This window comes from Vombatus ursinus, unplaced genomic scaffold (genome assembly GCF_900497805.2).
Source record: "Vombatus ursinus unplaced genomic scaffold, bare-nosed wombat genome assembly UNPS02009205.1, whole genome shotgun sequence".
Lineage (NCBI taxonomy): Eukaryota > Metazoa > Chordata > Mammalia > Diprotodontia > Vombatidae > Vombatus > Vombatus ursinus.
This window is the reverse complement of record NW_020948983.1, coordinates 26,139,760-26,162,128: the sequence shown is the minus strand read 5'-3', so window position 1 is coordinate 26,162,128 and position 22,369 is coordinate 26,139,760. Positions and strand designations below refer to the sequence as shown.

The 22,369-nt window shown below is 37.6% G+C and overlaps 1 protein-coding gene across 1 annotated transcript in view; it reads left to right on the top strand.

Annotated features, from left to right (window-relative positions):
* Positions 1-22,369, top strand: part of ARNT2 (aryl hydrocarbon receptor nuclear translocator 2) — a 265,547-nt gene that overhangs the window by 178,132 nt on the left and 65,046 nt on the right. The gene's annotated exons all lie outside the window — the stretch shown is intronic.

Here is a 22,369-nt window from a genome sequence, read left to right as displayed (position 1 = left end):
CATCCCTGCCCTCAAGAAGTTTGCATTCTACTTATAAGAATCGAACTCTGACAGTCATAGAATCTCAGGACTGAAAGAGACCTAAGAGGCCATCTGTTCCAACTTCTACCTAAGAACATCTCCTGTAGCCTTTCCAACAAATGGTCACATAGACTGTGCTTAAATACTTCTAGTGTGCTGTCTTTCCAGGAAGCCTATTCCATTTTGGACAGTTTTACGTGTTTGGAAAAGTTTATTCCATATATTGTTGTTCAGCAATTTTTCAGCCGTATCTGACTCTATGACTCCATTTGGGATTTTCTTGGCAAAGATACTGGAGTGGTTTGCCATTTCCTTCTCCAGCTCATTTTTTAGATGAGGAAACTGAGGCAAACAGGGTGAAGTAATTTGCCCAGGGTCACACGGCAAGTAAGTGTCTGAGGCCAGATTTGAACTCAAGAAGAGAAGTCTTCCTGATTCTAAGCCTGGTACTCTATGCACTGCTCCCCCTTTATTCCATATAACAACTCTTCAAATGCTTGGGGTCTGCTATCATGACCCCTATATGTCTTCTCTTTGTCAAGTTAAACAACCATAGTTCATTCAACCCATCATCACATAGCTTGACAGAATTGGCAATAGAGTTTGTGAAACCTGCTTCCCTAGAATTCTTGAAAAATAGGAGAAATGTTACTCAGGTCTGGGTGTACCAGTCAGAGGGAAGGCCAATGTCATGCCCTGGTTTTCTAAGTTTCTTTGATTTTGCACACCTGAGCAGAACTTTTATTCAGCTATTTGTTATAATCTTTAAATGTGAATGACCAAAATTGTATGCTTTGGAAATGTTCTTCAGAAGATGAAAGGATTGTTCTCATCAACTGCTATTGCAAAGGAAAAAGGAAGTCCTATCTTCCAAAATCTACTACTCAGGTATAGACACTTGAATGGGACCATTTCTTATACCTAAAATTAGCATTGTTTTGGATAATGGTCATCTTCAAAGTAAATCAGCTCTGGTATACCATAGGAGTTACCCCTTGTTTTTCTAACAGACTTGTTTTTTAAAGGCAGGTTTCCTTTGCTTGTCTAACTGGGTGACTCACTCAGAGGGCCCCTGCTTAAGCCTTATCAAGCAGGCTTCTCCATTCCTTTCTCTGCCTTTAGATACCTCTTTTACCTTTCTTTGATCTGCTCTAGTTACCTTCCCTTTGAATGGATACCATTCTTGTCAATTTCTCCTCTCCCAGCCCAGACCAGGAACAGATAATACACCTTTTGGTGGGGAAATGAACTTCCTGGTAAACAACTAGGTTTTTCTTCCTTTTCATTGAATTAGGCTCCTTGGTATTATTGCTTCTCACCAATATAGGAGAAAATAATAATATAAATTTTGGTGGAATCAAACCATATTTGTTGAACATATTTGGTAGTGTCAAGCCTAACTGTTTTGGAAAATTATCAGCAGTGGTACCCATAAAGTCATAGATTTAGAATTGATTTAGACCTTAGGGCTTCTCTTGTCTAACCTCCTCATTTTACAGATTAATAAACTGAGGCCCTGAGATGTTAATTTTTTTTGTCCAAGGTCACAAACATCACTGCATTATAGAACTCAAGTAAGAAAGGGTCTTAGAAGTCATTGAGTTAACTCCCTCATCTTAGGAAACTGAGGTCCAGAGAGATTATATGACTTGTCCAGATTCATGCAGCTGGTAAATGCCTGAGGCAGGGTTCAAACCCAGAGCTTCCTGACTATCAGACCCAGAACACTTTCCTTTACATATAGTCTTAGAGTTTCCTAAAGCATTGAGAAAGAGTTAAAAATGACTTGTCTAGAAATACTCCACCATTATAATTCATAAGCAAATTTGAATTCAGGGTCTTTCTGGCTCTAGTACCAATACTTTAACCTCTTCTCCACAGTTACTCTCAAAGGTAGTGTGACCTCTCATCTCTGACATAGCCGAACTTTGAACAAACCCAAGCTGTCTGACTCCAAATTTAGTACTCTCTCTGCCACTACTTGGTCATATTGGAAATTAAAAACTTGATTGCTCTCATTCCCAAAAAAGTTAGTAACATCACTTATCTTTTTGGTGCCTGCTGACTCCATATTCGAAAAAAGAAATTTAAGGTAGTTCCAACACTCACCAGGTGGTGTTTTTATTGTGCAATAACTCTCTATATTATTTCTATTTTCATATGTCTCATCATATTACATATAATATGTGTTTTATAAAAAAAAATTTGAGGAAAAAAAAAGAAAAAGTAGGTTTACTTCTTCTTGGTAAACCATTGTCCAGTCTTTCATTTGTTTAGTCTGTAGCAAACCAGCCATAAGAACCTGTGTTTCTCATTTCCTAAGATATGTTTTAAATCATAAAAAAACTTAGAAAATGAATAGATGCTAATTTCCTCATCCCACCACCGTACACTCACCCAAATACATAGATGATATTAGTTCTTTCATTTCACAACCATAACTTTTTACCTAGGATTTCACAGACATTCATTATTGAAACAAACACTTTTGGGAATAAAAGAGTACTTTTTCCAGGAAAAGATTCATGTGATGTTTTTTTGGTTCATTACATAAAAATCTATGGAAAATATTTGGTTAACTATAGTGCATCAGCATTTTAATGGTGTTGTAAGTACCAAAATAAAGCCAAAGTCAGGCTATTGAGGGAAAAATACCCCCCTAGTGCTGGCTTCATTGTCATAATGTACAATGAGACAATCCAGGTCACTAAGGGTTTTCAAGTCATTTAGAGCTCCATCTTTTTCTCTAATTTTACAGATTGCAATAGTTTTGTTTTCAGTCTTGAACCATTCACATCAGACTTTCAGTAACTACTTAACCACAACATGCCAAAGTAGTTATGTTATTTTGGGGTTTTGGCTTGACTCTTGAATTATCACTCTGACACAGTTCCACTTTACTAGGCAAAACATAATCCTTCTGTTAGCCTATCATTAAAAGCACTGTCATTCTTAAGAACTCTGTAGTTGTTTTTTTTCTTTGCTTTTAAAAATCTCATTAAATGGTTTTCTGCATTCAACCCACTTATGAATTCACAAGACTACAAGCTGATGATTGGATTCGTCCTGTGCGAAGTCTATAGCCGTTTATTTTATTCTCATGTTATTAAAAGGACTTTTCATTATGGCAACTGGAATCTTGGATCATAGAATCATAGAGGTGAAATGAACCATAGACACATAATATCATAGAATCCTGGAGCTGGAAAAGAAATTTATTTCAGAGATTCTCCAACCCAACCCCTTCATTTTATAAATAAGGTAGCTGAGGCTACAAGAGGTCATGGGACTTGCACAAAGTCATACAGGTAATAAGTGGCAGAGTCTGATTTGAAACCAGGCCTTTTGGCTCCAAATTCAGTACCCTGTGCTCAGAGCCAATGCCTAGGCCTTGACATGACAAGTTACCCAGAGTAAAGGAAAGGAAGTAAGAAACTTTAGCTGAAAAGTAGTGAAAGCTTCTTAAATCCACATGACCTTGGCAGGCAGGATAGGGCTGAACAGAAAGGCCTAAATTATTCTGAATTAAAATCAGCAGATGCTCCTAGGCTTTTGTTGGGAGACTACATTCTTTCAACCTCTCTGGGTTCCTACTCTGCCAGGCTCCAAAGACCTCTCAATTAGTCCTTCAACACTAGTCCTTGTTGTTTCTGGGAATACTACTACCCCAGATATTAAATTCATAAACTAGTTTTTACTTCCTGACTTGTACTTTTGTTTCCTGGTGACCCTGAGTACAGCCATTTAATTGGGCATCATAGCCTCAAGTCAAGAGTCTAGGCCTGGAGTGATTAAGCATAAAGTGTTAAGAGAGTCAGAAGACTAAACTGAATAAAGCACAAGGCGACAATGTCACCTTAGAGTCACTCACTAAAATTATCAAGGGCCTATGAATAATATAGCACTTTGAATCTTTTATATGATCTCATCATTTGTTATTATGATTCTTTGTGTACATGGCCTAACCCTCTATGAAAATATAAACTCCATGAAGGCAGAGACTTTGCCTGCTTTAAATTTTATATCTTCCCTAGCGCCTAAGACAGTGCTGATTCACATCCAATAAGTCATTTGAATTGAACAGAAGGTTATGTTGGCTTTTTAAAAAAGGCTATGTACAACTAGAATTTTAAATCTAGAAAATTTTAAATGTGACCTTGGTTCTGACACAATACTTAGGCTACTTGCCAAGACAGTATAGTCATGTCTTCTCCTGTATCACTGGTAAGTATAAACAGGGCTCATAGAAAATTATATGGATGGTGTGGACTGCTAGACAGTGTTTAATTTTGATGCAGTCAAGAAATGAAAACTCTTCTTGGACTTGGCCACTGATTTAATCCAGAGCATGAGTCAATATTCTTAAATATCTTATACCTTGGTTTCTCCATCTTGAAAAATGTAAGTTATATTTCTTGCTTCTTTCTAACCTCACCATCAGTTGATCTATGTTCATCTTAGAGAATGGAATCACCAAAGTATGCTGTATGATTATGATGTATGTTTTTCAATTAGTGGTGTCCCACTTGACTCCTAGCTCTGTGATTTGCCATCATTTATTTGTCTGAAGGTTCTCATCCTTAATGCTCCTTATGTTGATACTCAATAATTTGAACTTGAATGATGTAAACCATAATTGGTTGCATGTTTATGAAGTGGAAATTTTTCCTTGGCTGGATAAGTTTTCCTGGTTATTCTTGAGATCTCCTATCTCTTTGTAAAACTGGAGGATTTTATATGAAAGATAATTTTATTTTTTATTTTAAATTTTTATTGACAACTTTAGTTTTAACATAACCTTCATTCCCCAATATTTTCCTCCCCAGTACTCTTCCAGAGAGCCACCCTTTATACTAATAAAAAAAATTAAAAAGGGAAAAATAGTTCAGCAAAACTAATCAAGGCATCAACCAAATCCAACCTCATATTCAATGTTCCGAACATATAGTCCTCCACCTTTGCAAAGATGGGAGAAAGGTGCTTTCTCATCTCTATTCTTTGGGGCCAAGCTTGGTCATTATAGCTTCACAGCATTGTTTCAATTATTGTTGTTCTATTTGGATTGTCGTCATTTCGTATGTTATTTTCTTGGTTCTGATTATTTACCTTTGCATCAATTCTTGTCTTCCTATTTTTCCCTGTATTCATCATATTCACCATTTCTTACACCATAGCAATATTTCATTACATTCATGCACAATAATTATTCCCCTATCAAATACATCTATGTTTTTCTAGTTTTTGACTATTATAAACAAATATTGTTAAACATTTTTGTACTTTTCTTGTTATCATTGCCCTCTTTAGGGTACATGTAAATCTCTAGGTCAAAGATATTGACTTTATAGTTGTTTTATTAAGATAATTCCAAATTGCTTTCTGGAATGATTGAATCAGTTCACAACTTGAACAAGTGTGTTTTAGTATGCCTTTGTGAAAGACCATTTAAAAAGATTTAGTTTTAAAGTCAACATGATCATCCCAGATTGATCAGAGATTAAAGTAAAGGCCTAAAATCCTTTTGGGCTGGCAGACATGACAGAGACATTCTATTCCCAGCACTTCTGGTACTGTGTGAATGTTTGCAAGTGACTTGACCTTTCTGTTCCTCGCTATTCACATCCTTAAAATGGAATTAACAGCAGACATGGAGGGGAAAATGAGTAGAGTAGTAGTTGTTGTAAGAATAGTGGTAGTAGAGTAGTAGCAATTGTAGTAGTAGTAGTTTTTGTTGTAGGAGTGGTAGTAGTAGTAATTGTAGTAGTTGTAGAATGGTAGGAGTTGTAGTTGTAGTAGAATAGTAGTAGTGGTTGTTGTAGGCATATTAGTAATTATAATAGTAGTAGTTGTTATAGTAATAGAGTAGTAATAGCATTAATGGTAGGAGTAGGAGTTGTAGTAGTAGGTAGGAGTTGTTGTAGTAGTAGTAATTGTAATAATACCAGTGGTAGAGTAGGAGTAATTATTGTAGTAATAGAGTAGTAGGAGTAATAGTTGTAGAGTTGTTAGAGTAGTAATTGTTATCATAGTAGCAAAGCAGCAAAGTAGCAGTAATTATATTAGAAGAATAGGAGTAGGGTAGTAGTAGTTGTAAAAGTAGTAGTAGTAGTTGTTGTAGTAATTGTAATAGTAGTTGTAGTACTAGAGTAGTAGTAGTGACAGTAGTAGGAGTTGTAGTATTATAGTAGTAGTTGTTGTGGTACTAGAGTAGTAATAGTGATAGTAGTAGGAGTTGTAGTATTAGAGTAGTATTTGTAGTAGTAGGAGTAGTTGGTGATAGTGGGTGGTTTTGGTAGTAGTAGTAAAATAGCAGTAGTAGTTGGAGTAGAATAGTAGTAGTAGTAGTTGTAGTAGTAGTAGTAGTAGTGGGGTGTAAGGTGTGTTCAAGAAAGATGAGTACCTCTGGTGTGAGGGCTACTGAGCCCTTTTCAGGGCTGCTTTCCACCTTTGGTGTTCACTAGCTAACTCTTACCTGTAGCTCCAAGAAAGCTGTAACAAGTACAGCAGCCACACCCATACACACACAATAGCCATCAGGGCATCATAAAAGTGTTTTGGATTGTTGCTATCAGCATAAAACTGATTTTTATCTGCCTTCTTGTTGAGCCAAGAATCCTGAATCCCTCTAAGCCTCACTTGTACTTTACTTTTGATGGAACTAAATGCTGCCTTCTTAGAGATGGATGAACTATCCTACTGGTAAACCCTATGGAGTTCTCATTTTTCATTTAGCAGCTTCTGAATCTCCCCATCATTTTCATCAAACCAGTCTTGATGTTTGTGAGTGTTCTGACCCAGATGAGCAAATTTAATGCTGTACATCAAATCTCTGAAAGCTGCTCACTCCTTTTCTGTTGCCAACTACGTGTTGAACCAAGTTAGCAAAAAACGGTTCCCACTCAGAGAATCACTCTAATCTGGTGACATTAATTCTTCTGGCAGTTATAGTTGTAGTTAAGTTTTAGCAGATGGACTAAACCAGGTTGAGGGTAACCAAGGGGTCTTAAACCAATCAGTGAGTTAGGGGGTTGTCTACCTCAAGCATGTGAAGACTTCCCCTGGTGGAATGGGTGGATGAGAACAATTTGTTCCAATGGCCATGAAGGCAGCTGAAGCAGGTGCTGTAGAGCGCTTACAGCTTGCTTAGACATCAAAGACACCAAGGTCATCCACTGCCTCTTGAGCCATCACCAGTCATCTTGACTCTGTCCTGCCACTGGACTGTGATGACTGTGGAAGAGTGAGGCTGACGACTTTGTGCAACTCTGCCTCACTTAAATCCAATTCACACATGAGTCAAAAGACATCACCCATACCATTTTACCATTTTTACCTTTCTCAAAAGCTTGTGGCGACAGGCAAATGATGATGCAGCAGGTGCAAATACACTGGGGGTGGTAGTCACAACCCTGCACATAGGCAGCCCAGGTCATAGAGTCATCTTCTCACTGGAAGCAGCAGTGGGATTTATCAGCCCCCTGGGTGTCTGAGCAGCCTTTTAAGGATCTCATCGCTCACCTTCTAGTTGAGGGAGGGGATAGAAAAGATGCCCTAAAATTGTCTGCTTACCCAACCCTGGTCTGATTACTGCAGCAGGTGGGGATCCTGCCCTGCAGTCAAAACACAAAAAAGTACAAAAACTTATGCAAGGATGATTCCACTCACCATTGGTACTTGAAATGTGTGCATACTTACAGGCAACACAAGATCTAGTAGATCTGAAAGATGAACAGCTCTTGTAGCAAAAAAACTCAGCGGATATCATATCCAAATAGCATCCCTGAGTGAAATAAGGCTGACAAATGAAGCCCAGCTTATAGGAGTCAGAGCTACACATTTTTCTAGAGTGGCTACAGTGAGAGGAAGCAAAAGGGAGCACTATGAAGCTGGTGTAGGTTTTGCAGTCAAAACTAATCTAGTGAACAAGCTTGTATGTCTACCAAAAGGAGTGAGCAACAGGCTCGTTACAATGCAATTGCCATTTGTAGGAAAATGCCACACCACTATCATCAGTGCATATGCTCCCACCATGACGAACCCTGATGAGGTCAAAGAAAAAATGTTATGAAGACCTGGAGACCCTCATCATCAATGTGCCAAAAAGGGACAAGCTTATAATTCTGGGTGACTTTAATACTAGAGTAGGCTCAGACTACCAAATATGGCAGGGAGTCCTTGGGAGGAATAGAGTCAGAAACAGCAACAGTAATTGTCACTTGTTGTTGAAGACTCATGCATCTCATGACCTCATCACCAACACTGTCTTCGATTTACCTAAATGCAATAAAACTTGGTGGATGCACTCTCCCAGCAAACATTGGCATTTAATAGACTATGTGATTGTAAGAAGAGACAGACAGGATGTGAGAGTGATAAAGGCAATGTGTGGTGCAGAGTGCTGGACTGATCATAGACTTATCCTCTCCAAGCTAAATAATCCCATTCAACAGAAGTAGCAAAATGACTACCAGAGAAATTAATGTCACCACGTTAGAGTGCTTCTCTGATTGGGAACTGTTTGTTGCTAACTTGGAGATAAAGCTGATCCAACACATAGTTGGCAACAGTGGAGCAGAAAAGGAGTGAGCAGCTTTCAGAGATTTGGTGTACAGCACTGCATTTGCTTCTCTGGGTCATCAAAGTCAGCTACCATACTGATGGTAAATTCTTCAACTTGAAAAAGCTATAAGCCAAGACCAAAGTGGAGGGAGTGTTGGTGATTTTCTGTTTGCAGATGATTGTGCACTCAGTGCAGCCTCTGAAGCAGAGATGAAACAAAGTATGAATTGATTCTCTGCTGCTTGTGCTAATTTTGGCCTAACAATTAACACCAAGAAAACACAGGTGCTCCATCAGCCAGCACTGCACCATCCATATATGGAACCATTGGTTGCAGCAAATAGTGAAGTTTTGAATGCTGTGGATAAGTTCACTTACCTTGGCAGTTTACTTTTCAGGGATGTACACATTGATAATGAGATTGACACAGATTGCCAGAGCTAGCCCCGTGTTTGGGAGGCTCCAAAGGAAAGTGTGGGAGAGAAAAGGTATTAGACTGTCTACCAAACTGAAGGTCTACAGAGCCGTTGTGCCAACCTCATTGTTTTATGCCTGTGAAACCTGGATAGTATACCAGCACCATGCTAGGAAACTGAATCACTTCCATTTGAATCATCTTAGGAAGATTCTGAAGATCACCTGGCAGGATAAGATACCAGACACTGAGGTCCTTTCTTGAACTAAGCTGCCAAGCATTCAAACTCTACTGCAGAGAGAGCAACTCAGATAGGCTGGCCACATTGTTTAAATGCCAAATGTATGCTTGCCCAAAAGACTATTTTATGGAAAACTCACATAGGGCAAGCACTCACCTGATGGTCAGAAAAGGTGATATAAGGATACTCCCAAGGTCTCTCTTAAGAACTTTGGAATTGATTATGTAACATGGGAGACACTGGCATCAGAGAAGGTGCCATGCTCTATGAGCAAAGCAGAATCGAAATAGCTCAAAAGAAACTTGAGATGCACAAATTTAAAGAATCCATCCTAAATGTTCACATGGACTATTTTTTCCCGACCTGTGATAGAGCATTCCAAAGTCATTGATCTGATCAGCCATAGTCAGATGCATTGGAACTTGACTCTAATATGGTGATGTCATTTTGATCCTCTTCAAGAATGAAGAACAACTACTAGTAGTAGTTGAAGTAGTAGTAATTGGAGTAGTAGAATAGGAATAATAGTAATTGTAATAGTATAGTAGTAGAGTGGTAATTGTAGTAGTAGTAGTAGAGTAGGGGTAGTTGTTGTAGGAGTAGGAGTTGTAGTAGTAGAGTAGTAATAATTGTGGTCATTGTAGTAGAATAGTAGCAGCAGCAGCAGCAATAGTAGTAGTAGTAGTAGTGGTGGTGGTGGTGGTGGTGGTGGTGGTAGTAAAGAACCACTGAAGTTTTTAGAAGAAGGGAGCAATATGAGGAAGCTATGTATTAGGAAGATGAATCTCGCAGCAGGTAAAGGATAGATTGGAGAGAATAGAGAAAAGGAAACTTGATATAAGACTATTAACTAGGGTAGTGACAGTAATAATGGATAGAAGATCCATAGATCATAGGTTTCAAACTGGAACAGGCCTTAGAGATCACCTATTCCAGGCCTCTCCTTTTGTAGATGGGGGAAAATCTCATTTGTTGGTCAACATCTAAAAAACATTTATGGAACATTCTATTATGCAGGAAAACAACAGAGTGAGCAGTTTTAAAGAGGGCTTCACAGTGTTAATAGGATCCACATAAAGAGAAGAGGGGGGAAAATCTTGCTTATATTATGTTCCATAAGAAATAGCAATTTTAAGTTATATTTAATTTGGATGTTTAGATTGTTTTAAATTTACTTAGACCTGGTGTGACTTATGTTTCCTAAGAGGAAAATATAATTTACTGCAGAGACTTAAGTGAAAACGATCTTGGGAAACAGATTATGGATCACTGAAATCAGTTAAAATATCCCCAATTATCCTCTTAATACTCAAAGCCACTTCAATGAAGTTGAAGGCTTTTTCATGCCAAAAAATTTCCAAACTTTCTCTGCTTATTGATGGATTACAATGAAGTGTATATAATGATAATAATAATATTAACGATAGTGATAATGGAATTTTACATTGTGCTTTGTTTCACAAAGTTGTTTATGTACATTATCTCTCATAATAGCCCCAAAAAGTAGGTGATGTTATTATTTCCATTTTCATGTGAAAAAGGAAAGGCTAAGGGTCTAAGCATTTTGCCCAGGGTCAGACAGCTGGCTAGTCAGTGTCTGAAGGAGAATTGGAGCTCAGGTCTTCCTGACTCTAAGCCTAGCCCCACTACTCTGTGCTCAGCAGTAATATTATCAGTGAAGTACTGTGAATATGCAGCATAATAGGCTTGTTCCTACTTGTCGAGATGAATTAAGGGACAGCATATTGTCTAATGATTTGGCTTATTTTATTTTGCCAGTGGCTTAATTTATTAGAGGGTGCTGCTTTATGAGACTTTTCCTATAAATTAGTCATCTTCATTGGCCACACATCTTGCAAATAGGAACCTTTGGACACAGAAAGGGCTGAGTGAAAGAATACGGATGACTTTTCATACCCAGTGTATGTAAAACAACTCAAAGTGTATGCTATACAAATGGTAAATAAATAGTGATCTTCATTTACAAAGCATAGAACATTTGGGCAGTCATCAACAAGTATTTGAACAAAGTATTTTCAAGGTATTGTTAACTTACATCCTAGTGATTAAGTCACCCTTGCTTCTACCACAGTTGCATTGGTGAGTATCTAGATGAAAAGGGGTTCTGAAACCTTGCACATTGAGAATTTGTTTTCTGAAATTCATTGCTCTTACAGGCAGATAATGTTACAGTCAGACTAGACAGTTGGAAAACTAAGAACTTTGTATGTTATTATTTATCTAGCCACATTCAACACAAGATATTTAATCATTGCAAAAAGTGATTGAGAATGCCTTCAAGGCTGGGGCAGGAGAGGTCACGAAGTGGGGAAGCAAATAGATCCATTTGCCTTTTGAGATTTGAGAGAATTTTATCATACAACCAACTGGGGCTGGTCAGGTATATCTCATTTGGGCTGAGATGAAACCTGAGGATCTAGTTTCTTGTAGTGGGGATAATTTATGAGCTCCTCAATCCATTCCATCTGAGTAGGAGTTAGAAGGCTTAAAATGTGGCTAGCCAGAAATCCAGATTGATTTTAATCTGTGGTTGGAGACAATGAAATGAGATGAGGGTCATCCTGAGTAACAGAGCTGTCAACTGAAAACAAGCAAGAAAATTGCAAGGAAGAATGGGATGATAAGTTTTACTAGATGATCCGAGTAGGGCAGGATTCCCAATTGGGTGCACACAAGGGAAAATCTGACAGAGGGACAGATTGATTGGGAATTACAAGAGATAAGGATACTGCTAGGCCAAGGTTTCATCTAAACAGGATTACTGTCAAGTGCAAGGCCCAGCATGTCAGGTGCTGTTTTGAATATCTCAAAACTACTCATGATGACCTCCTGCTTTATTCCCAAAGAGATGTGCAAAAAAGTTCGGAGGTTTTTTCCACCTGGCGCCTGATAATCAGGAAATCCTTTCATTGAAAGTTTTGGAAACTGGCAGAATAAGGTTTATTGCAAGTGTCCTATCAAGGGGCTCACTAAAAGGCTCAGGGATTCTAATTAACTATAATAATAATAATAATAAATAATAATAATTCATATTCATGTAGCACATTCAAGGTGACCAAGTACTTTGTTCGTAATAACCCAGTAAATATTAGTATAAGTATTATTAGACCCATTTTAAGAGGGGGAATGCAAAGGTTAAAGGGGTTAATGACTTACCCTAAGTCAGATGGTTGTGAATGTAGAAACCCCTACTCAAAACCATGTCAGGTCTTCTGTCTCTAGGACCAGTGGTCTTACCACTACACTCACTGCTTTTCTCCATTGGTTCCAATGGATTTTGAACTCCATCAGTTGAAAAGTAGTAGGGTTAACCCATCATGGGTACAACATGCTAAATTATAAAGACCCTCTTAAAAATTATTCCAGCAACAACTAACTTGTATTTGTTTTCATGGAACAAGGAGAGGGACTTGGGGAACATTGAACAGTAAAAGAATCTTTTGAATCCACAGCACTTAGCACAGTGCTTGGCACATAGTAGGTGTTTAATGAATGCTCATTGACTGATTGACCTTTTAAAATCCCGCTTTGATGGTAAATAGATCAGGATGATCAGATCTCTTCTAGAGGCAGGCCAAGCTATAGGCCTAACTTAAGTCTTGTATTAACTTGTATTATAAGATGAGGTCAACTCCTTGCCCAAGTGACAAAACTAAATATTAATTATTGAGATTCTTGGAAAAAATGTATAAAAAAGACAAAAGCTGGTCATTCTTTCCTCATAAACCATAGACCCCAGTTAAATATGCACAGAACTGAAAATATGCTGTAGTGTTTCAGTTTCTGTTTGTCTTTTGATGTTGTCCAATCTACTACTTTCCCTCTGCTTGGCCTTCTAAGTCCCGTTTTTTTTTTAAGGAATTTATTTATTTATTTATTTATTTTGGTAAGGCAATAGAGGTTAAGTGACTTGTCGAGGGTCACACAGCTAGTAAGTGTCAACTGTCTGAGACTGGATTTGACCTCAGGTCCTCCTGACTCCAGGGCTAGTGTTCTATCCACTGAGCCACCTAACTGCCCCTCCTGAGCCACCTAGCTGCCCCTCCTGAGTTCTCTACCCCTCTCTGATATTAAAGAACTAGAGAGCTGGTTGTGCCCTTAGAAGTCATGTAGTCCACACTTTTATTTTACAGGTAAGGCTCAGGTAGGTTGAAAATTGCATGAAGTTGCAAAATTTGTTGGTGGCTGAGCTTCTAATTCCTAGTCCTCTGTTCTTTTACCATGCTACCTCTCAATGATCACAGCCCCTTGTTTATTTTTTTAAACAGACCATATTTAGCAAAGGAAAAATATTCCCAGCAAGTCCAGATACATGTTTAAAAAATTTTCTAACTTTTCCTCTGTGAAGAAGCAAAAACAAATAGAATTGGTTGTTTTGTGTATGTACATTTGGCGAGATATGTCTATGTGGTTCATACCAAATGTTTTCAATCTGAGATTCTATTGTTAGCAACATTTCACCATCATTTTGCAATAATAATCAAGACACATGCTATATGAATCACTGGACAACACAATCCAAGGGAATCAAAAGTACAGGTAACAAAAGGTAACAATGGAAAGTCACATGGTGGGTACAAAGAAGTCTGCAGCATATGATCAGTAATTATTTACACATGAAAATTATAGTAAGGAACATTAGGAAGGACATATGCCTGGAGAAGAAGATCAGTTAGTCAGATAGACTGCTCAAGGGGTACACTGATTGATACTCAAAACATGGGGAAAATACAGTGAAAACATTTCAGAATGTTTGGTGAATTCTCTGTTGCAGATTTAAAGAAAAATATATGGAGGATAATCATACATTATAGGTTGGCATGTGATCTCCACTGAGTGGGATGGGGAGAAGTATACTCAAACCAAGGATCAATCAAAGTAATGTATTCAAAGGGAATAGTTCTGAAAACTAGTTTTAAGCACATTCCATTTTTCTGGCACCATTGGGGAATGAGCTGTTACACATAAACAAATTTTTCAAATAACTTTGTCAAGAATTTTTTTTTAAAACTTTAATCATTTTAAATGGAAATCTTTCAAAAACATGACACATATCCATGGCTTCTTAAATAGAATATGAACTTAATTATAACAAGATTATAAACATTTATTGTCATACTGGGCTGTACATATCTATAGCTATATCCATAGATAGATAGATGATAGATAGATAGATAGATAGATAGATAGATAGATAGATAGATCATTTATTAAGTGCCAGGCACTGTGCTAAGTGCTAGCATACAAATACAAAAAAGAAAAATGGTTGCTGTCTTCAAGGATCTTACATTCTAATGGGGAAAGACAACATAGAAAGGGTAGCAAGGATGGGGGGGGGGAGACTGCAGGAAGTGGCATGGAGGACTAGACCCCAACAAGATAAGCTGGGGAAGCTAGAGTTGAAATCTGAGTTTTTTGGGGGGGGCACTGGAGGGAGAGGAAATATGATGGCTGAAGTTCTGGTGAGGAGATGGTTATTAAGGTGTTTGCACCTATAACAAATGGCCTCAGATTGTTGGGCTTTCTGTATTCATCTACTTATTCTGCCACCACTTTTGCCTCATTGTCAGGCTGTAAGCCATCCCTTTTTGCATCTTTTAGTGTGAATACATAGAATGTCCCACTAGCACCTTCCCCTGACCCCTTGCTTTTTAATTTGATGTTCTTAATCTGTTATAGATTTGGAAATCAGAAAACCAAGCTTGTTAGAATTTTTTTAAGTACTTTGACTCAAAGTAGGGGTCTAAAGAACTGTTTTATAAGTAAAAGGCATGAGGCAGCTAGGTGGTGCAGTGGATAGAGCATTGGCCCTGGATTCAGGAGGACCTGAGTTTAAATCCAGCCTCAGACACATAATACTTACTAGCTGTGTGACCCTGGGCAAGTCACTTAACCCCATTGCCTGCCCCCCCCCAAAAAAATGCTTGTAAGTAAAAGGCATAAACTTTAATTTATGGACATAATGGCATCTATTTTAATAGCTTAAAGGGATTTTCTGCTTACCTAATTTTGTGCCTGACAGATGAAATTACTAGATAAATGACATTCAGATAAGTGAAGTTCTTCAGTGCCCTAAGTTAGAACTAACTTACATTAAATAATACATTACTAAGAAGAGGATGTCAACCTTCTGTAGCTCCCAAGAGTCATGTCACTTGTTCATACTGTACTTGGAAGTGAGAGTGCATGAGAGACTTTAAAGAAATCTACAGTCTTTACAATGCTAATGTACTGTGGCCCTACAGAGACAATGTTCCTCCCTTGTACCTCTTTTAATCTATTACAGATAAGATAGGAAAGTCCCACCCCCCAACCCAACCAGAAGGCTTATTTATAAAATAAAAAGAGACAGAAGAGAAAAACAATTATCTGATTATACCTGTCCTGGCATGCAATTAAAAAATCCCCAACTTGACCTACTTAAACAAGCTATTGAAAGTGAAAAATGAGAAATGGATAAAGGAACAGAAATTGACAGACTATCTTCATTTCCTATGGAAATTTAGCCAATGTTGATCAGGATTTGAACTCAGTCCCTCTGATTCAAAGGTTAGAGTTTTTCTCCTCCTTTTGTAGTTCATCATCTTCTACTAGTGTGCATCACCACAATGATTTTTAGTTGATATTGATTAGCTAGCCAGACAATTAACTTTCAGAATGGGCTGCCATTGGAGATCTTTAAGAAGAGGCTGAATTACCAGTTGCTGAAGGTATTGGAAAAGGGATTACTGATTACGTACCAACTGAATGCCTCTGAGGATCTTTCTAACTCCCAAGTTCTGAGATGATATTACCAGAAGATTGTAGTAGCAAGTGCAACCTAGTCAGAGAGCTGTACAAAAAGACTCTTACTGCATAATGTAAGATGTTTGCCAGGTACAAAGCCAGGGATAAAGCAGGGTTATTGAACTAAGCTGTTAGCTGAAGAACTGGGAGAACCAAGCCATGAGGAGGAGTATTGGGTGGTGTCCAGACCTCATCAAGAAGAGAAATTAAAGAAGGAAAAGTTCAAGAGGAAAATCAGAGTTTGGCTGTCAGTTCAAGCAGATAATCTGAGACAAACTGGTAAGAAATGGTGGAGAATGAGAGCTTGTCTTTAGCCATGGCATTCATTTCTTGATAGTTCAGGGTAGTATGCAATTAATCTTACCTCTCTTGCTACTTAAAGGAGCTCTGATATCTGGCCAGACTGTGGCCTTGTAACCAAATGTACAATCATTATTTGGTGCCTCAATAATGTATACCTTCATATGTATTAGAGTTTACTTTCTTCTCCTTCAGTATCATCTTTTAGAAGAATTGTGAACCTTAACTTCTCCCAGGCACTGTGCTAAGCACTTTACAATTATTATCTCATTTGTACCGTCACAACAAACTGTGAGGTTGGTGCTGTTATAACTTCATTTTACAGATAAAGAAACTTGGGCAAGCAGAGGTTAAGTGATTTGCCCAAACAGCTAATAGGTTTCTGAAGCTGGATTTGAATGCAAGTCTTTCTGACTCCAGGCCAGGCACTTTATCTACTGTGCCCACCTAGATATCTGTAATCATACATAGAATATCAGAGCTGAAAAGGACCTTCATCTAGTCCAGCCTCCTCATTTTTACAACAAGAAAACTGAAGCTAAGAGATGGGAAGTTACTCATCCTGAGTCATACAATTAGTTCATGGAAGACTTAGTATTTTAATTTAAATCTAGAGGGGAGTTCTTTAGTATTCTGTGTCCTGGCCCATGTTAGCCATCAGGTAGAGACATTTTCCCAGAGCAATAATTTTAAATGCATATAATAAAATATATGATTACAAAGAAAACCAATTATATTGAACTAAAGATGTAATTTTTCCCATCTGAGTTCATGTACTCTCCCTTAAATCTATCTATACATGCCTTGGGGTGTTTATGAACCCCAAGTTAAGAACTCTTGATCTAGAACTCTTTCACCTACCCCTACCTACTGCACCTTCTAATATGAAAATTCTTCTCATATTTTCCTAAGCTGTGAAGTTTGGGTCAGATATATGTTTATTTGAAATTGGAAAAAAAAAGACTGAAATAGGCAGCAGATCTATAATACAACCATTACCATCCCCCTCCCATTTTCCCTCAACCATTTCTGTAGCATGGAATACCAGAAAAAAAAAGTGACATTGCAATTGGAGTTGACATAAGTTCAAGTCCTCAGGATTTCATTTAACTAGCTATTTTGATTCTTTAGGATCCTCAGTGTTTTTATCTGTAAAATGGGAAGATAATACTAATATTACTTGCTTTGCAGGATTTTTGTAAGGATAGTTCTTTGCAGTCCATAAAGTGCTCTATAAAATGTGAACTATTATTTAAAATGAAATAATCAAAATGATTTCACTTTAGAGGATCTGAGCAAACAGCAAATGTCTTGATTCTAAATTAAGGACAGCGGGAGATGCAAAGTTTGTTAATTCTCAATTCTATGATTCTGAGCATTTCTGAATTACTTCACCTTGAAAGTACTATTCCTGACTCTTTTTTAAATGGTTGGGATATTGGCAATAATGATGGAAAAGGTGGAATTGCTGGTTATAACTGAAACTTGGAAGGATGCCTTTAAGTTCCTTTAAGAACACATGGCTTCCATTGCCACTGCCCTCACTTGAGTGGTTAGAAGGAGCTTGATGGCATGCTGGTTATCAACCAATGAGAAAACAAGCACCTACTAATTCTAGACACTGTGCTAGGTCATGGTGAAAGAAAGACAAAAATGAATCAGTCTTTGCAGTGAAAAAAACTTATCGATGTATTATATATATTACATATATTATATAGGCAGCCTATATTGAAGCAGTTGATCCTCTGAAAGCCTTTTGAAAAACAGATTCATAGAAATGGAATGGAAAGGAAAATGAGAGATGCCATATTCCAGCACCTTCATTTTACTGCTGACAAGGCTGCAGCCAAGAGACAGTGAGTGATGTACCTATAATCCCAGACCAAGCAAGGGTGAGATGAGAACATGGTTTTCTTGACTCTCCCTCTAGTTCTCTTCTTACCACAATGCACTGGTGAGAGAAGTAACCAGAATACCACAAAAGAATGTTTCTCTGTCAATGTTCGAAGCCCCAAGGTAAAATTAATGAATCAGTTACAACAGGTGACCAGATATCATGGACATTCCAAGACCTTAGTCATCCAATAAGTATTTATTAAGTATCTAACATGTGTCAGGCATTATGCTAAGTGGTGGGGATAGAAAGAAAGGCAAAAGATAGACCTTGCTCTCAAAGAGCCAAGAATGTATTATGGGATACAACATGCAAATAACTATGTATTAACAAGATACATTCAGAATAAATTGGAATTATCAACAGAAGGAAGGCACTAGAATTTAAGGGGGATTAGGAAAGGCTTCCTATAGGAAAGATTACTGGTTATGATGTTATTGGGCTACAAACAGCATAGGAAGGTTGGGAATCGGTAGATGGAAACAAGTATAGCATTGAATATGAGGGATAAACTAAAATAGACTGTCTCAAAATCTTACCAAATAAACTATGCCCAAAGGGCTATAAAAAGGTGCATACCCTTTGACCTACCAATAGCACTTCTAGGGCTGTATCCCAAAGAGATCAAAAAAATGGGAAAAGGACCCACATGTACAAAAATATTTATAGCAGTTCTTTTTGTGGTGGTCAAGAATTGGAAAGTGAGGGGATGCCTATCAATTGGGAAATGGCTGTACAAGTTGTGATATATGAATGTAATGGATTACTATTGTGAGAAATGTTGAGCAGGCAGACATCAGAAAAACCCAGAAAGACTTGTATGGACTGAAGCTAAGTGAAGTGAGCAGTACCAGGAGAACATTGTACACAGTAACAGCCATGTTGTGTAATGACTAATTTTGATAGACTTAGCCCTTCTCAGCAATGTAAGGATCTAAGACATTATTAAAGGTCTCATTCCAAAGAAAGAACTATGGAGTTTGAATGCAGATCTAAGCATACTATTTGCCATTTTTTTTCTTCTGTTTTGTTGTGTATCCTCTTTCTTGCGGTTCCTCCTACTGGTTCTAATTCTTCCTTACAACATGACTGTGTCAATAAGTTTAATTGGAAAGTAAAAAAAAAAAAATCTTACCAAATAGTGAAAGAATTATAGAAACCTTATACTTTAGTAATAAAAAATGTTATTATAGGACTGTGCTATAGAGCTGCTCAGAACATTGATACGAGTCCAGACATGTTAAACAAGATTAAGGAAGCTGGGAAATTAGTGCAAGTAATCAATTAAGGAACTATCATGTGCAACACACTGTTCTAGGTGTCAGGGATATAATGACAAAAGTGCAGAAACACAAGTAATTACAGTATGGCTTTGGAAAGGAGGGCATTAGCAGCTGGGAAAGTCAAATTACAGAGACATCTTAAATTTACATAGCACTTTCATGTTCATAATGGCCTTTCCTCATGTGAAGCAGCAGCTTCACAGATAGTAATCTGAAATAGGTAATGCAAATATTATTATGTCCATTTTAGAGATGAGGAAAGTGAACCCTCAAGAATCAAGTATCATGCCCATGGTCACAAAGCTAGTAAGTGTCAATGGTAGGATTGAAAACCAGGTCTCTTGTCCCACACCTTCTTTCCATTGAAAGAGATCTTCATTATCTACACATAGATATGAGTATAATTAGAAAAAGGCCTCTTTGGAATTCTATGTGTGGTGAGGATTGTGGATAAGACAAGCTATCGCTTCCTAGAAAAAGGAGGTCTAGAATCCAAAAAAAAAAAAAAGAAAGAAAAGAAAAACAAAATGTGCTTGACTTAGGCCTAAGTATAGGCATATACAACAAATATTTGTTGGTGAGCCACTACCACAACATATGCAGCTTCAACATTTATGGATGCCACTGTCTTCTGATATTCAAAGGCTATCATGTGAAAGGGGGAGTAGTTTTGTTCTATGTTGCTCCACGGAACATAACTCAGATGAGTGGGAAGAAGTAAGAGGGAAATAGATTTTAGTGATTTTATGATAAAAATGTTCAAACCATTAGTATGTCCAACAGTGGAAGGAAAGGGCTGCCCTTTGAATGACGGGGTGCCTTTTCACTAGAGGTGTTCAAACGGAACAGGGATCTGATAGGAAAAATTTTACATTTGGTGGGACATTGGACTTTGTTACTCCTTTGAGTGGAATTCTATAATTCTAGTTACTAGAATTCTAATAGTAACAACATTTTATAGTAATTTATAGTTTACAATGTACTTTCTTTAAGTCAATGGAAGTTTATTGTTAACACAACAACTAGAGTGGGATTGTGGGTAGAAAAAAAGCAACACAACAAACCACTGAACATGAAGTCAAGGGACCTGAATTCCAATCCCACTACTCAACATGCATGACATTGGACAAGTCATTTCCCCTGTCTGCATCTCAGCATTCTCATTTGTAAAATGAAGGGTCTAGACTAGATGACTTCTAAGGGCTCTGCTTTAAAGTCTCGATACCCTGAACCCTATGAAATGGGCAGTACAATATTATTAAACTCATTTTACAGATGACGAAACAGGCTTAGAAAGGATAAGTTACTCAAGTCCAAGGCCACATAGCTGATAAGTACCAAAGATGAGAACCCAAGTCTCCCAACTCTCTGCCCAGTGTTCTTTCCACCATACCACAAAATTTATTTTATTGAACATTCTGGTGGGAGAGGAATCTATCAGTGAGCAATTCAAGTTTAAGAAAGGAAAATATAACAAAATACAGGAGGCACAAGTAAAACTTATTTTCAAAACAAAAACAAAAACAGGCGTTGAGAAAAAAATAGAAAGGGGATTGTTTGAAAAAAAGAAAAAGCTTTTAGACTGTTTTAAAAAAACAACTCTTTGCAAACCCATGATAACTATTTGCCAAAGACCAAAAAGAATAGGCTTTGAGAGAAGGATGAAAACATCGTACTTTTGGAGAGAGACATAGAACTCATCTTACAGATGAGAGCACAGAGACACAGATTGTGAAGTAACTTGTCCAATGTCTCACAAGTTGAGTAGCTGGCCCAATAGAAACCTATTCTTGTAGTATCGCTGAGATATTGCCCACTACCCATCAGTATTCTCATCCATCTTTTCATTTTGAACTTTCCCCATACCTAGTACTATGTTTTGTACATAATAGGTGTTTAATAAATAGTTACTGGATGGAATAATTAAGTTCTTTAAATGATAAATATGGACATTTCTATAAACATTTTAAGGTTTACAAAGGTTTATAATACTTTCTTCACAACGCTCTTGTGTTTCATTAACACCATTTTTCTCATCATGATGTAGTAGTAGAAAGTGTACTAGAGTCAGAGGACCTAGGTTTTGAGTTCTGGCCCTGCCATTTTGTAAAGTTGGGTAAGTCATTTCCTGTCATTGGGTTCTAATTCCTTCATCTGTAATCTGAAAGATGGACTAGATTATCTCTGAGGTTCCTTCTAGCTCTTAATCTTATGAACCCCATTTTGACAGCAGGGGAAACTGATTTGCCTAAGGTTACATAGCTAGAAACTATCAGAACAAACCTAGACTTGAACTTAGGTTTAGTGACTTCGAATTTAGTGCTCTTTCCGTACCCCCATGACTGCCTCTCCTGTTTCCTTGGCCTTGTCTCTACCTACCTAGTCTCAGCTGCTAGCCTTCCCTCCAGGCTGCTCCTCAGGGGCCCAGCATGGACATAAAGTTCTTTAAGCAGGTAACATATGTATGTGGAAAATGGGGAATTTATTTATTTAAACTTTTGAAAGCTTCTGTCAAGATTCCACACCAAACATTTTTATTTAATGGAATCATCATAGAATCAGATAGAATGTTTTTCCTGGACAGGAAACTGGTGGTTAGAAACAGGAAACAAAGGCTAAGAAATGACTGAGTATTTCTTCATATGGCAAAGTGTAAACAGTAGGCTCCCCCAGTTTACGTGGCAGCCGGGCTTACTTAACACTTTTATAAATGAGCTGGAGGAGTCTCCAAGCATAATCTAAAAAGTGTGTAGTGAATGATAAATTCAGTTTCCTCCTCACAATATGTGTTACTCAAGCTGTTAATAAACAGCAATGATGACTGATGATGATGAGTTTTGTTTTGTGTA